This window comes from Lineus longissimus, chromosome 6 (assembly GCF_910592395.1).
Source record: "Lineus longissimus chromosome 6, tnLinLong1.2, whole genome shotgun sequence".
Classification (NCBI taxonomy): Eukaryota; Metazoa; Nemertea; class Pilidiophora; order Heteronemertea; family Lineidae; genus Lineus; species Lineus longissimus.
In genome coordinates, this window is record NC_088313.1 from 5,141,944 (window position 1) to 5,157,241 (window position 15,298).

At 49.5% G+C, this 15,298-nt stretch overlaps 15 non-coding genes across 15 annotated transcripts; all 15 read right to left on the reverse strand.

The window, feature by feature from the left end:
- Positions 1 to 506: 506 nt before the first annotated feature.
- On the reverse strand, positions 507 to 625 carry LOC135490111 (5S ribosomal RNA). The gene has a single exon (XR_010447325.1). It is a non-coding gene; the product is annotated as a 5S ribosomal RNA (ribosomal RNA).
- An 898-nt stretch (positions 626 to 1,523) lies between these two features.
- On the reverse strand, positions 1,524 to 1,642 carry LOC135490112 (5S ribosomal RNA). The gene has a single exon (XR_010447326.1). It is a non-coding gene; the product is annotated as a 5S ribosomal RNA (ribosomal RNA).
- Positions 1,643 to 2,538: 896 nt separating this feature from the next.
- LOC135490113 (5S ribosomal RNA) lies at positions 2,539 to 2,657 on the reverse strand. The gene has a single exon (XR_010447327.1). It is a non-coding gene; the product is annotated as a 5S ribosomal RNA (ribosomal RNA).
- Positions 2,658 to 3,554: 897 nt separating this feature from the next.
- Positions 3,555 to 3,673, reverse strand: LOC135490114 (5S ribosomal RNA). The gene has a single exon (XR_010447328.1). It is a non-coding gene; the product is annotated as a 5S ribosomal RNA (ribosomal RNA).
- Positions 3,674 to 4,573: 900 nt separating this feature from the next.
- On the reverse strand, positions 4,574 to 4,692 carry LOC135490115 (5S ribosomal RNA). The gene has a single exon (XR_010447329.1). It is a non-coding gene; the product is annotated as a 5S ribosomal RNA (ribosomal RNA).
- Positions 4,693 to 5,592: 900 nt separating this feature from the next.
- LOC135490116 (5S ribosomal RNA) lies at positions 5,593 to 5,711 on the reverse strand. The gene has a single exon (XR_010447330.1). It is a non-coding gene; the product is annotated as a 5S ribosomal RNA (ribosomal RNA).
- Positions 5,712 to 6,608: 897 nt separating this feature from the next.
- Positions 6,609 to 6,727, reverse strand: LOC135490117 (5S ribosomal RNA). The gene has a single exon (XR_010447331.1). It is a non-coding gene; the product is annotated as a 5S ribosomal RNA (ribosomal RNA).
- Positions 6,728 to 7,628: 901 nt separating this feature from the next.
- LOC135490118 (5S ribosomal RNA) lies at positions 7,629 to 7,747 on the reverse strand. Its single transcript, XR_010447332.1, has one exon. It is a non-coding gene; the product is annotated as a 5S ribosomal RNA (ribosomal RNA).
- An 899-nt stretch (positions 7,748 to 8,646) lies between these two features.
- On the reverse strand, positions 8,647 to 8,765 carry LOC135490119 (5S ribosomal RNA). Its single transcript, XR_010447333.1, has one exon. It is a non-coding gene; the product is annotated as a 5S ribosomal RNA (ribosomal RNA).
- Positions 8,766 to 9,663: 898 nt separating this feature from the next.
- On the reverse strand, positions 9,664 to 9,782 carry LOC135490120 (5S ribosomal RNA). Its single transcript, XR_010447334.1, has one exon. It is a non-coding gene; the product is annotated as a 5S ribosomal RNA (ribosomal RNA).
- A 900-nt stretch (positions 9,783 to 10,682) lies between these two features.
- Positions 10,683 to 10,801, reverse strand: LOC135490122 (5S ribosomal RNA). Its single transcript, XR_010447336.1, has one exon. It is a non-coding gene; the product is annotated as a 5S ribosomal RNA (ribosomal RNA).
- An 899-nt stretch (positions 10,802 to 11,700) lies between these two features.
- On the reverse strand, positions 11,701 to 11,819 carry LOC135490123 (5S ribosomal RNA). Its single transcript, XR_010447337.1, has one exon. It is a non-coding gene; the product is annotated as a 5S ribosomal RNA (ribosomal RNA).
- Positions 11,820 to 12,716: 897 nt separating this feature from the next.
- LOC135490124 (5S ribosomal RNA) lies at positions 12,717 to 12,835 on the reverse strand. Its single transcript, XR_010447338.1, has one exon. It is a non-coding gene; the product is annotated as a 5S ribosomal RNA (ribosomal RNA).
- A 901-nt stretch (positions 12,836 to 13,736) lies between these two features.
- On the reverse strand, positions 13,737 to 13,855 carry LOC135490125 (5S ribosomal RNA). The gene has a single exon (XR_010447339.1). It is a non-coding gene; the product is annotated as a 5S ribosomal RNA (ribosomal RNA).
- An 898-nt stretch (positions 13,856 to 14,753) lies between these two features.
- Positions 14,754 to 14,872, reverse strand: LOC135490126 (5S ribosomal RNA). Its single transcript, XR_010447340.1, has one exon. It is a non-coding gene; the product is annotated as a 5S ribosomal RNA (ribosomal RNA).
- Positions 14,873 to 15,298: the final 426 nt, after the last annotated feature.

The window sequence follows — 15,298 nt, forward strand, 5'->3', positions numbered from 1 at the left end:
GGACTGACGTCACTAGCAGCAACTTCCACGCCGGTCTGAACTCAAAAAGCGTCCTAGTATAAACGCTTGGAAGCCAGTAGGCCTGCGCAGTGTTGGGGGGGGGGGGGAGAGAGGGGAGGGATGATTTTCGACGGGCTTTAACCCGCGAATCACCTTTTTGACCGCAACGGTTAATTTGAGCCCCAAAACCACACAAGCAAGCCAATTTGACTGAAACTTAATCATTTTCATCACTTTAAACACACCTTATTCTCAATATAAGAAGAAGTATATTTGAAATGGAAAATAACATTCAACTGGTATGGTGAGACCACCCATTCGTCTCAAACGGAACTATAACCGCGAGCTGATTGGTTAAATACAGGTGCGGGACCTACAGGCCGGCCCCCTGGCTGCCATTTCCATTTCGCAAAATTCGATGGCCACCACATAAGGTAGCCTACATTTTCATTTTAACAATCGTACAAGGGAAGAAGAAACAAAATGATTGGGACATGAAGAGAAAAAGTCTACAACACGCGGTATTCCGAGGCGGTCACCCATCCACGTACTAACCACGCTCGACGTTGCTTGGCTTCGGTGATCGGACGAGAACCGGTGTTTTCAACGTGATATGGTCGTAGACATTAGAGGCGGCGATGCGTAGGTTACTTATAATATCACTGCGCCTACTATAATGCGTCATATTTTGTGGTCAGAGGCATTATGTATGCCTACGTCACAGCTTCGTCGCATTACAGATGTGGTTGGGGCGCCCATTACACGACGGAGTCTACGCGTAGACATACAGTTCACGCAGGCTCGCACTGAAACAGAAACGGACGCACATTCAAGAACTGCACGCAGACCAACATCGGAAGAAGAGAGTGCCGACTGGACATCAAAGACGCCAACGGTTGGCAAGGTGTCTCATCACTAGGAACGCAGCGTGACGTCACGAGCTCTGACGTCACGAGCAGACTACTCCGAGGCTCCCTGACGTCATGAGAGACGCCAGCGCCATCTCCCGAATCAGGACTGACGTCACTAGCAGCAACTTCCACGCCGGTCTGAACTCAAAAAGCGTCCTAGTATAAACGCTTGGAAGCCAGTAGGCCTGCGCAGTGTTGGGCGGGGGGGGGGGGAGAGAGGGGAGGGATGATTTTCGACGGGCTTTAACCCGCGAATCACCTTTTTGACCGCAACGGTTAATTTGAGCCCCAAAACCACACAAGCAAGCCAATTTGACTGAAACTTAATCATTTTCATCACTTTAAACACACCTTATTCTCAATATAAGAAGAAGTATATTTAAAATGGAAAATAACATTCAACTGGTATGGTGAGACCACCCATTCGTCTCAAACGGAACTATAACCGCGAGCTGATTGGTTAAATACAGGTGCGGGACCTACAGGCCGGCCCCCTGGCTGCCATTTCCATTTCGCAAAATTCGATGGCCACCACATAAGGTAGCCTACATTTTCATTTTAACAATCGTACAAGGGAAGAAGAAACAAAATGATTGGGACATGAAGAGAAAAAGTCTACAACACGCGGTATTCCGAGGCGGTCACCCATCCACGTACTAACCACGCTCGACGTTGCTTGGCTTCGGTGATCGGACGAGAACCGGTGTTTTCAACGTGATATGGTCGTAGACATTAGAGGCGGCGATGCGTAGGTTACTTATAATATCACTGCGCCTACTATAATGCGTCATATTTTGTGGTCAGAGGCATTATGTATGCCTACGTCACAGCTTCGTCGCATTACAGATGTGGTTGGGGCGCCCATTACACGACGGAGTCTACGCGTAGACATACAGTTCACGCAGGCTCGCACTGAAACAGAAACGGACGCACATTCAAGAACTGCACGCAGACCAACATCGGAAGAAGAGAGTGCCGACTGGACATCAAAGACGCCAACGGTTGGCAAGGTGTCTCATCACTAGGAACGCAGCGTGACGTCACGAGCTCTGACGTCACGAGCAGACTACTCCGAGGCTCCCTGACGTCATGAGAGACGCCAGCGCCATCTCCCGAATCAGGACTGACGTCACTAGCAGCAACTTCCACGCCGGTCTGAACTCAAAAAGCGTCCTAGTATAAACGCTTGGAAGCCAGTAGGCCTGCGCAGTGTTGGGGGGGGGGGGGGAGAGAGGGGAGGGATGATTTTCGACGGGCTTTAACCCGCGAATCACCTTTTTGACCGCAACGGTTAATTTGAGCCCCAAAACCACACAAGCAAGCCAATTTGACTGAAACTTAATCATTTTCATCACTTTAAACACACCTTATTCTCAATATAAGAAGAAGTATATTTGAAATGGAAAATAACATTCAACTGGTATGGTGAGACCACCCATTCGTCTCAAACGGAACTATAACCGCGAGCTGATTGGTTAAATACAGGTGCGGGACCTACAGGCCGGCCCCCTGGCTGCCATTTCCATTTCGCAAAATTCGATGGCCACCACATAAGGTAGCCTACATTTTCATTTTAACAATCGTACAAGGGAAGAAGAAACAAAATGATTGGGACATGAAGAGAAAAAGTCTACAACACGCGGTATTCCGAGGCGGTCACCCATCCACGTACTAACCACGCTCGACGTTGCTTGGCTTCGGTGATCGGACGAGAACCGGTGTTTTCAACGTGATATGGTCGTAGACATTAGAGGCGGCGATGCGTAGGTTACTTATAATATCACTGCGCCTACTATAATGCGTCATATTTTGTGGTCAGAGGCATTATGTATGCCTACGTCACAGCTTCGTCGCATTACAGATGTGGTTGGGGCGCCCATTACACGACGGAGTCTACGCGTAGACATACAGTTCACGCAGGCTCGCACTGAAACAGAAACGGACGCACATTCAAGAACTGCACGCAGACCAACATCGGAAGAAGAGAGTGCCGACTGGACATCAAAGACGCCAACGGTTGGCAAGGTGTGTCATCACTAGGAACGCAGCGTGACGTCACGAGCTCAGACGTCACGAGCAGACTACTCCGAGGCTCCCTGACGTCATGAGAGACGCCAGCGCCATCTCCCGAATCAGGACTGACGTCACTAGCAGCAACTTCCACGCCGGTCTGAACTCAAAAAGCGTCCTAGTATAAACGCTTGGAAGCCAGTAGGCCTGCGCAGTGTTGGGCGGGGGGGGGGGAGAGAGGGGAGGGATGATTTTCGACGGGCTTTAACCCGCGAATCACCTTTTTGACCGCAACGGTTAATTTGAGCCCCAAAACCACACAAGCAAGCCAATTTGACTGAAACTTAATCATTTTCATCACTTTAAACACACCTTATTCTCAATATAAGAAGAAGTATATTTGAAATGGAAAATAACATTCAACTGGTATGGTGAGACCACCCATTCGTCTCAAACGGAACTATAACCGCGAGCTGATTGGTTAAATACAGGTGCGGGACCTACAGGCCGGCCCCCTGGCTGCCATTTCCATTTCGCAAAATTCGATGGCCACCACATAAGGTAGCCTACATTTTCATTTTAACAATCGTACAAGGGAAGAAGAAACAAAATGATTGGGACATGAAGAGAAAAAGTCTACAACACGCGGTATTCCGAGGCGGTCACCCATCCACGTACTAACCACGCTCGACGTTGCTTGGCTTCGGTGATCGGACGAGAACCGGTGTTTTCAACGTGATATGGTCGTAGACATTAGAGGCGGCGATGCGTAGGTTACTTATAATATCACTGCGCCTACTATAATGCGTCATATTTTGTGGTCAGAGGCATTATGTATGCCTACGTCACAGCTTCGTCGCATTACAGATGTGGTTGGGGCGCCCATTACACGACGGAGTCTACGCGTAGACATACAGTTCACGCAGGCTCGCACTGAAACAGAAACGGACGCACATTCAAGAACTGCACGCAGACCAACATCGGAAGAAGAGAGTGCCGACTGGACATCAAAGACGCCAACGGTTGGCAAGGTGTCTCATCACTAGGAACGCAGCGTGACGTCACGAGCTCTGACGTCACGAGCAGACTACTCCGAGGCTCCCTGACGTCATGAGAGACGCCAGCGCAATCTCCCGAATCAGGACTGACGTCACTAGCAGCAACTTCCACGCCGGTCTGAACTCAAAAAGCGTCCTAGTATAAACGCTTGGAAGCCAGTAGGCCTGCGCAGTGTTGGGCGGGGGGGGGGGGGGAGAGAGGGGAGGGATGATTTTCGACGGGCTTTAACCCGCGAATCACCTTTTTGACCGCAACGGTTAATTTGAGCCCCAAAACCACACAAGCAAGCCAATTTGACTGAAACTTAATCATTTTCATCACTTTAAACACACCTTATTCTCAATATAAGAAGAAGTATATTTGAAATGGAAAATAACATTCAACTGGTATGGTGAGACCACCCATTCGTCTCAAACGGAACTATAACCGCGAGCTGATTGGTTAAATACAGGTGCGGGACCTACAGGCCGGCCCCCTGGCTGCCATTTCCATTTCGCAAAATTCGATGGCCACCACATAAGGTAGCCTACATTTTCATTTTAACAATCGTACAAGGGAAGAAGAAACAAAATGATTGGGACATGAAGAGAAAAAGTCTACAACACGCGGTATTCCGAGGCGGTCACCCATCCACGTACTAACCACGCTCGACGTTGCTTGGCTTCGGTGATCGGACGAGAACCGGTGTTTTCAACGTGATATGGTCGTAGACATTAGAGGCGGCGATGCGTAGGTTACTTATAATATCACTGCGCCTACTATAATGCGTCATATTTTGTGGTCAGAGGCATTATGTATGCCTACGTCACAGCTTCGTCGCATTACAGATGTGGTTGGGGCGCCCATTACACGACGGAGTCTACGCGTAGACATACAGTTCACGCAGGCTCGCACTGAAACAGAAACGGACGCACATTCAAGAACTGCACGCAGACCAACATCGGAAGAAGAGAGTGCCGACTGGACATCAAAGACGCCAACGGTTGGCAAGGTGTGTCATCACTAGGAACGCAGCGTGACGTCACGAGCTCAGACGTCACGAGCAGACTACTCCGAGGCTCCCTGACGTCATGAGAGACGCCAGCGCCATCTCCCGAATCAGGACTGACGTCACTAGCAGCAACTTCCACGCCGGTCTGAACTCAAAAAGCGTCCTAGTATAAACGCTTGGAAGCCAGTAGGCCTGCGCAGTGTTGGGCGGGGGGGGGGGGGGAGAGAGGGGAGGGATGATTTTCGACGGGCTTTAACCCGCGAATCACCTTTTTGACCGCAACGGTTAATTTGAGCCCCAAAACCACACAAGCAAGCCAATTTGACTGAAACTTAATCATTTTCATCACTTTAAACACACCTTATTCTCAATATAAGAAGAAGTATATTTGAAATGGAAAATAACATTCAACTGGTATGGTGAGACCACCCATTCGTCTCAAACGGAACTATAACCGCGAGCTGATTGGTTAAATACAGGTGCGGGACCTACAGGCCGGCCCCCTGGCTGCCATTTCCATTTCGCAAAATTCGATGGCCACCACATAAGGTAGCCTACATTTTCATTTTAACAATCGTACAAGGGAAGAAGAAACAAAATGATTGGGACATGAAGAGAAAAAGTCTACAACACGCGGTATTCCGAGGCGGTCACCCATCCACGTACTAACCACGCTCGACGTTGCTTGGCTTCGGTGATCGGACGAGAACCGGTGTTTTCAACGTGATATGGTCGTAGACATTAGAGGCGGCGATGCGTAGGTTACTTATAATATCACTGCGCCTACTATAATGCGTCATATTTTGTGGTCAGAGGCATTATGTATGCCTACGTCACAGCTTCGTCGCATTACAGATGTGGTTGGGGCGCCCATTACACGACGGAGTCTACGCGTAGACATACAGTTCACGCAGGCTCGCACTGAAACAGAAACGGACGCACATTCAAGAACTGCACGCAGACCAACATCGGAAGAAGAGAGTGCCGACTGGACATCAAAGACGCCAACGGTTGGCAAGGTGTCTCATCACTAGGAACGCAGCGTGACGTCACGAGCTCTGACGTCACGAGCAGACTACTCCGAGGCTCCCTGACGTCATGAGAGACGCCAGCGCAATCTCCCGAATCAGGACTGACGTCACTAGCAGCAACTTCCACGCCGGTCTGAACTCAAAAAGCGTCCTAGTATAAACGCTTGGAAGCCAGTAGGCCTGCGCAGTGTTGGGCGGGGGGGGGGGAGAGAGGGGAGGGATGATTTTCGACGGGCTTTAACCCGCGAATCACCTTTTTGACCGCAACGGTTAATTTGAGCCCCAAAACCACACAAGCAAGCCAATTTGACTGAAACTTAATCATTTTCATCACTTTAAACACACCTTATTCTCAATATAAGAAGAAGTATATTTGAAATGGAAAATAACATTCAACTGGTATGGTGAGACCACCCATTCGTCTCAAACGGAACTATAACCGCGAGCTGATTGGTTAAATACAGGTGCGGGACCTACAGGCCGGCCCCCTGGCTGCCATTTCCATTTCGCAAAATTCGATGGCCACCACATAAGGTAGCCTACATTTTCATTTTAACAATCGTACAAGGGAAGAAGAAACAAAATGATTGGGACATGAAGAGAAAAAGTCTACAACACGCGGTATTCCGAGGCGGTCACCCATCCACGTACTAACCACGCTCGACGTTGCTTGGCTTCGGTGATCGGACGAGAACCGGTGTTTTCAACGTGATATGGTCGTAGACATTAGAGGCGGCGATGCGTAGGTTACTTATAATATCACTGCGCCTACTATAATGCGTCATATTTTGTGGTCAGAGGCATTATGTATGCCTACGTCACAGCTTCGTCGCATTACAGATGTGGTTGGGGCGCCCATTACACGACGGAGTCTACGCGTAGACATACAGTTCACGCAGGCTCGCACTGAAACAGAAACGGACGCACATTCAAGAACTGCACGCAGACCAACATCGGAAGAAGAGAGTGCCGACTGGACATCAAAGACGCCACCGGTTGGCAAGGTGTCTCATCACTAGGAACGCAGCGTGACGTCACGAGCTCTGACGTCACGAGCAGACTACTCCGAGGCTCCCTGACGTCATGAGAGACGCCAGCGCCATCTCCCGAATCAGGACTGACGTCACTAGCAGCAACTTCCACGCCGGTCTGAACTCAAAAAGCGTCCTAGTATAAACGCTTGGAAGCCAGTAGGCCTGCGCAGTGTTGGGCGGGGGGGGGGGGGGGAGAGAGGGGAGGGATGATTTTCGACGGGCTTTAACCCGCGAATCACCTTTTTGACCGCAACGGTTAATTTGAGCCCCAAAACCACACAAGCAAGCCAATTTGACTGAAACTTAATCATTTTCATCACTTTAAACATACCTTATTCTCAATATAAGAAGAAGTATATTTGAAATGGAAAATAACATTCAACTGGTATGGTGAGACCACCCATTCGTCTCAAACGGAACTATAACCGCGAGCTGATTGGTTAAATACAGGTGCGGGACCTACAGGCCGGCCCCCTGGCTGCCATTTCCATTTCGCAAAATTCGATGGCCACCACATAAGGTAGCCTACATTTTCATTTTAACAATCGTACAAGGGAAGAAGAAACAAAATGATTGGGACATGAAGAGAAAAAGTCTACAACACGCGGTATTCCGAGGCGGTCACCCATCCACGTACTAACCACGCTCGACGTTGCTTGGCTTCGGTGATCGGACGAGAACCGGTGTTTTCAACGTGATATGGTCGTAGACATTAGAGGCGGCGATGCGTAGGTTACTTATAATATCACTGCGCCTACTATAATGCGTCATATTTTGTAGTCAGAGGCATTATGTATGCCTACGTCACAGCTTCGTCGCATTACAGATGTGGTTGGGGCGCCCATTACACGACGGAGTCTACGCGTAGACATACAGTTCACGCAGGCTCGCACTGAAACAGAAACGGACGCACATTCAAGAACTGCACGCAGACCAACATCGGAAGAAGAGAGTGCCGACTGGACATCAAAGACGCCAACGGTTGGCAAGGTGTCTCATCACTAGGAACGCAGCGTGACGTCACGAGCTCTGACGTCACGAGCAGACTACTCCGAGGCTCCCTGACGTCATGAGAGACGCCAGCGCCATCTCCCGAATCAGGACTGACGTCACTAGCAGCAACTTCCACGCCGGTCTGAACTCAAAAAGCGTCCTAGTATAAACGCTTGGAAGCCAGTAGGCCTGCGCAGTGTTGGGCGGGGGGGGGGGGGAGAGAGGGGAGGGATGATTTTCGACGGGCTTTAACCCGCGAATCACCTTTTTGACCGCAACGGTTAATTTGAGCCCCAAAACCACACAAGCAAGCCAATTTGACTGAAACTTAATCATTTTCATCACTTTAAACACACCTTATTCTCAATATAAGAAGAAGTATATTTGAAATGGAAAATAACATTCAACTGGTATGGTGAGACCACCCATTCGTCTCAAACGGAACTATAACCGCGAGCTGATTGGTTAAATACAGGTGCGGGACCTACAGGCCGGCCCCCTGGCTGCCATTTCCATTTCGCAAAATTCGATGGCCACCACATAAGGTAGCCTACATTTTCATTTTAACAATCGTACAAGGGAAGAAGAAACAAAATGATTGGGACATGAAGAGAAAAAGTCTACAACACGCGGTATTCCGAGGCGGTCACCCATCCACGTACTAACCACGCTCGACGTTGCTTGGCTTCGGTGATCGGACGAGAACCGGTGTTTTCAACGTGATATGGTCGTAGACATTAGAGGCGGCGATGCGTAGGTTACTTATAATATCACTGCGCCTACTATAATGCGTCATATTTTGTGGTCAGAGGCATTATGTATGCCTACGTCACAGCTTCGTCGCATTACAGATGTGGTTGGGGCGCCCATTACACGACGGAGTCTACGCGTAGACATACAGTTCACGCAGGCTCGCACTGAAACAGAAACGGACGCACATTCAAGAACTGCACGCAGACCAACATCGGAAGAAGAGAGTGCCGACTGGACATCAAAGACGCCAACGGTTGGCAAGGTGTCTCATCACTAGGAACGCAGCGTGACGTCACGAGCTCTGACGTCACGAGCAGACTACTCCGAGGCTCCCTGACGTCATGAGAGACGCCAGCGCCATCTCCCGAATCAGGACTGACGTCACTAGCAGCAACTTCCACGCCGGTCTGAACTCAAAAAGCGTCCTAGTATAAACGCTTGGAAGCCAGTAGGCCTGCGCAGTGTTGGGCGGGGGGGGGGGGAGAGAGGGGAGGGATGATTTTCGACGGGCTTTAACCCGCGAATCACCTTTTTGACCGCAACGGTTAATTTGAGCCCCAAAACCACACAAGCAAGCCAATTTGACTGAAACTTAATCATTTTCATCACTTTAAACACACCTTATTCTCAATATAAGAAGAAGTATATTTGAAATGGAAAATAACATTCAACTGGTATGGTGAGACCACCCATTCGTCTCAAACGGAACTATAACCGCGAGCTGATTGGTTAAATACAGGTGCGGGACCTACAGGCCGGCCCCCTGGCTGCCATTTCCATTTCGCAAAATTCGATGGCCACCACATAAGGTAGCCTACATTTTCATTTTAACAATCGTACAAGGGAAGAAGAAACAAAATGATTGGGACATGAAGAGAAAAAGTCTACAACACGCGGTATTCCGAGGCGGTCACCCATCCACGTACTAACCACGCTCGACGTTGCTTGGCTTCGGTGATCGGACGAGAACCGGTGTTTTCAACGTGATATGGTCGTAGACATTAGAGGCGGCGATGCGTAGGTTACTTATAATATCACTGCGCCTACTATAATGCGTCATATTTTGTGGTCAGAGGCATTATGTATGCCTACGTCACAGCTTCGTCGCATTACAGATGTGGTTGGGGCGCCCATTACACGACGGAGTCTACGCGTAGACATACAGTTCACGCAGGCTCGCACTGAAACAGAAACGGACGCACATTCAAGAACTGCACGCAGACCAACATCGGAAGAAGAGAGTGCCGACTGGACATCAAAGACGCCAACGGTTGGCAAGGTGTCTCATCACTAGGAACGCAGCGTGACGTCACGAGCTCTGACGTCACGAGCAGACTACTCCGAGGCTCCCTGACGTCATGAGAGACGCCAGCGCCATCTCCCGAATCAGGACTGACGTCACTAGCAGCAACTTCCACGCCGGTCTGAACTCAAAAAGCGTCCTAGTATAAACGCTTGGAAGCCAGTAGGCCTGCGCAGTGTTGGGCGGGGGGGGGGGGGGAGAGAGGGGAGGGATGATTTTCGACGGGCTTTAACCCGCGAATCACCTTTTTGACCGCAACGGTTAATTTGAGCCCCAAAACCACACAAGCAAGCCAATTTGACTGAAACTTAATCATTTTCATCACTTTAAACACACCTTATTCTCAATATAAGAAGAAGTATATTTGAAATGGAAAATAACATTCAACTGGTATGGTGAGACCACCCATTCGTCTCAAACGGAACTATAACCGCGAGCTGATTGGTTAAATACAGGTGCGGGACCTACAGGCCGGCCCCCTGGCTGCCATTTCCATTTCGCAAAATTCGATGGCCACCACATAAGGTAGCCTACATTTTCATTTTAACAATCGTACAAGGGAAGAAGAAACAAAATGATTGGGACATGAAGAGAAAAAGTCTACAACACGCGGTATTCCGAGGCGGTCACCCATCCACGTACTAACCACGCTCGACGTTGCTTGGCTTCGGTGATCGGACGAGAACCGGTGTTTTCAACGTGATATGGTCGTAGACATTAGAGGCGGCGATGCGTAGGTTACTTATAATATCACTGCGCCTACTATAATGCGTCATATTTTGTGGTCAGAGGCATTATGTATGCCTACGTCACAGCTTCGTCGCATTACAGATGTGGTTGGGGCGCCCATTACACGACGGAGTCTACGCGTAGACATACAGTTCACGCAGGCTCGCACTGAAACAGAAACGGACGCACATTCAAGAACTGCACGCAGACCAACATCGGAAGAAGAGAATGCCGACTGGACATCAAAGACGCCAACGGTTGGCAAGGTGTCTCATCACTAGGAACGCAGCGTGACGTCACGAGCTCTGACGTCACGAGCAGACTACTCCGAGGCTCCCTGACGTCATGAGAGACGCCAGCGCCATCTCCCGAATCAGGACTGACGTCACTAGCAGCAACTTCCACGCCGGTCTGAACTCAAAAAGCGTCCTAGTATAAACGCTTGGAAGCCAGTAGGCCTGCGCAGTGTTGGGCAGGGGGGGGGGGGAGAGAGGGGAGGGATGATTTTCGACGGGATTTAACCCGCGAATCACCTTTTTGACCGCAACGGTTAATTTGAGCCCCAAAACCACACAAGCAAGCCAATTTGACTGAAACTTAATCATTTTCATCACTTTAAACACACCTTATTCTCAATATAAGAAGAAGTATATTTGAAATGGAAAATAACATTCAACTGGTATGGTGAGACCACCCATTCGTCTCAAACGGAACTATAACCGCGAGCTGATTGGTTAAATACAGGTGCGGGACCTACAGGCCGGCCCCCTGGCTGCCATTTCCATTTCGCAAAATTCGATGGCCACCACATAAGGTAGCCTACATTTTCATTTTAACAATCGTACAAGGGAAGAAGAAACAAAATGATTGGGACATGAAGAGAAAAAGTCTACAACACGCGGTATTCCGAGGCGGTCACCCATCCACGTACTAACCACGCTCGACGTTGCTTGGCTTCGGTGATCGGACGAGAACCGGTGTTTTCAACGTGATATGGTCGTAGACATTAGAGGCGGCGATGCGTAGGTTACTTATAATATCACTGCGCCTACTATAATGCGTCATATTTTGTGGTCAGAGGCATTATGTATGCCTACGTCACAGCTTCGTCGCATTACAGATGTGGTTGGGGCGCCCATTACACGACGGAGTCTACGCGTAGACATACAGTTCACGCAGGCTCGCACTGAAACAGAAACGGACGCACATTCAAGAACTGCACGCAGACCAACATCGGAAGAAGAGAATGCCGACTGGACATCAAAGACGCCAACGGTTGGCAAGGTGTCTCATCACTAGGAACGCAGCGTGACGTCACGAGCTCTGACGTCACGAGCAGACTACTCCGAGGCTCCCTGACGTCATGAGAGACGCCAGCGCCATCTCCCGAATCAGGACTGACGTCACTAGCAGCAACTTCCACGCCGGTCTGAACTCAAAAAGCGTCCTAGTATAAACGCTTGGAAGCCAGTAGGCCTGCGCAGTGTTGGGCGGGGGGGGGGGAGAGAGGGGAGGGATGATTTTCGACGGGCTTTAACCCGCGAATCACCTTTTTGACCGCAACGGTTAATTTGAGCCCCAAAACCACACAAGCAAGCCAATTTGACTGAAACTTAATCATTTTCATCACTTTAAACACACCTTATTCTCAATATAAGAAGAAGTATATTTGAAATGGAAAATAACATTCAACTGGTATGGTGAGACCACCCATTCGTCTCAAACGGAACTATAACCGCGAGCTGATTGGTTAAATACAGGTGCGGGACCTACAGGCCGGCCCCCTGGCTGCCATTTCCATTTCGCAAAATTCGATGGCCACCACATAAGGTAGCCTACATTTTCATTTTAACAATCGTACAAGGGAAGAAGAAACAAAATGATTGGGACATGAAGAGAAAAAGTCTACAACACGCGGTATTCCGAGGCGGTCACCCATCCACGTACTAACCACGCTCGACGTTGCTTGGCTTCGGTGATCGGACGAGAACCGGTGTTTTCAACGTGATATGGTCGTAGACATTAGAGGCGGCGATGCGTAGGTTACTTATAATATCACTGCGCCTACTATAATGCGTCATATTTTGTGGTCAGAGGCATTATGTATGCCTACGTCACAGCTTCGTCGCATTACAGATGTGGTTGGGGCGCCCATTACACGACGGAGTCTACGCGTAGACATACAGTTCACGCAGGCTCGCACTGAAACAGAAACGGACGCACATTCAAGAACTGCACGCAGACCAACATCGGAAGAAGAGAGTGCCTACTGGACATCAAAGACGCCAACGGTTGGCAAGGTGTCTCATCACTAGGAACGCAGCGTGACGTCACGAGCTCTGACGTCACGAGCAGACTACTCCGAGGCTCCCTGACGTCATGAGAGACGCCAGCGCCATCTCCCGAATCAGGACTGACGTCACTAGCAGCAACTTCCACGCCGGTCTGAACTCAAAAAGCGTCCTAGTATAAACGCTTGGAAGCCAGTAGGCCTGCGCAGTGTTGGGCGGGGGGGGGGGGGGGAGAGAGGGGAGGGATGATTTTCGACGGGCTTTAACCCGCGAATCACCTTTTTGACCGCAACGGTTAATTTGAGCCCCAAAACCACACAAGCAAGCCAATTTGACTGAAACTTAATCATTTTCATCACTTTAAACACACCTTATTCTCAATATAAGAAGAAGTATATTTGAAATGGAAAATAACATTCAACTGGTATGGTGAGACCACCCATTCGTCTCAAACGGAACTATAACCGCGAGCTGATTGGTTAAATACAGGTGCGGGACCTACAGGCCGGCCCCCTGGCTGCCATTTCCATTTCGCAAAATTCGATGGCCACCACATAAGGTAGCCTACATTTTCATTTTAACAATCGTACAAGGGAAGAAGAAACAAAATGATTGGGACATGAAGAGAAAAAGTCTACAACACGCGGTATTCCGAGGCGGTCACCCATCCACGTACTAACCACGCTCGACGTTGCTTGGCTTCGGTGATCGGACGAGAACCGGTGTTTTCAACGTGATATGGTCGTAGACATTAGAGGCGGCGATGCGTAGGTTACTTATAATATCACTGCGCCTACTATAATGCGTCATATTTTGTGGTCAGAGGCATTATGTATGCCTACGTCACAGCTTCGTCGCATTACAGATGTGGTTGGGGCGCCCATTACACGACGGAGTCTACGCGTAGACATACAGTTCACGCAGGCTCGCACTGAAACAGAAACGGACGCACATTCAAGAACTGCACGCAGACCAACATCGGAAGAAGAGAATGCCGACTGGACATCAAAGACGCCAACGGTTGGCAAGGTGTCTCATCACTAGGAACGCAGCGTGACGTCACGAGCTCTGACGTCACGAGCAGACTACTCCGAGGCTCCCTGACGTCATGAGAGACGCCAGCGCCATCTCCCGAATCAGGACTGACGTCACTAGCAGCAACTTCCACGCCGGTCTGAACTCAAAAAGCGTCCTAGTATAAACGCTTGGAAGCCAGTAGGCCTGCGCAGTGTTGGGCAGGGGGGGGGGGAGAGAGGGGAGGGATGATTTTCGACGGGCTTTAACCCGCGAATCACCTTTTTGACCGCAACGGTTAATTTGAGCCCCAAAACCACACAAGCAAGCCAATTTGACTGAAACTTAATCATTTTCATCACTTTAAACACACCTTATTCTCAATATAAGAAGAAGTATATTTGAAATGGAAAATAACATTCAACTGGTATGGTGAGACCACCCATTCGTCTCAAACGGAACTATAACCGCGAGCTGATTGGTTAAATACAGGTGCGGGACCTACAGGCCGGCCCCCTGGCTGCCATTTCCATTTCGCAAAATTCGATGGCCACCACATAAGGTAGCCTACATTTTCATTTTAACAATCGTACAAGGGAAGAAGAAACAAAATGATTGGGACATGAAGAGAAAAAGTCTACAACACGCGGTATTCCGAGGCGGTCACCCATCCACGTACTAACCACGCTCGACGTTGCTTGGCTTCGGTGATCGGACGAGAACCGGTGTTTTCAACGTGATATGGTCGTAGACATTAGAGGCGGCGATGCGTAGGTTACTTATAATATCACTGCGCCTACTATAATGCGTCATATTTTGTGGTCAGAGGCATTATGTATGCCTACGTCACAGCTTCGTCGCATTACAGATGTGGTTGGGGCGCCCATTACACGACGGAGTCTACGCGTAGACATACAGTTCACGCAGGCTCGCACTGAAACAGAAACGGACGCACATTCAAGAACTGCACGCAGACCAACATCGGAAGAAGAGAATGCCGACTGGACATCAAAGACGCCAACGGTTGGCAAGGTGTCTCATCACTAGGAACGCAGCGTGACGTCACGAGCTCTGACGTCACGAGCAGACTACTCCGAGGCTCCCTGACGTCATGAGAGACGCCAGCGCCATCTCCCGAATCAGGACTGACGTCACTAGCAGCAACTTCCACGCCGGTCT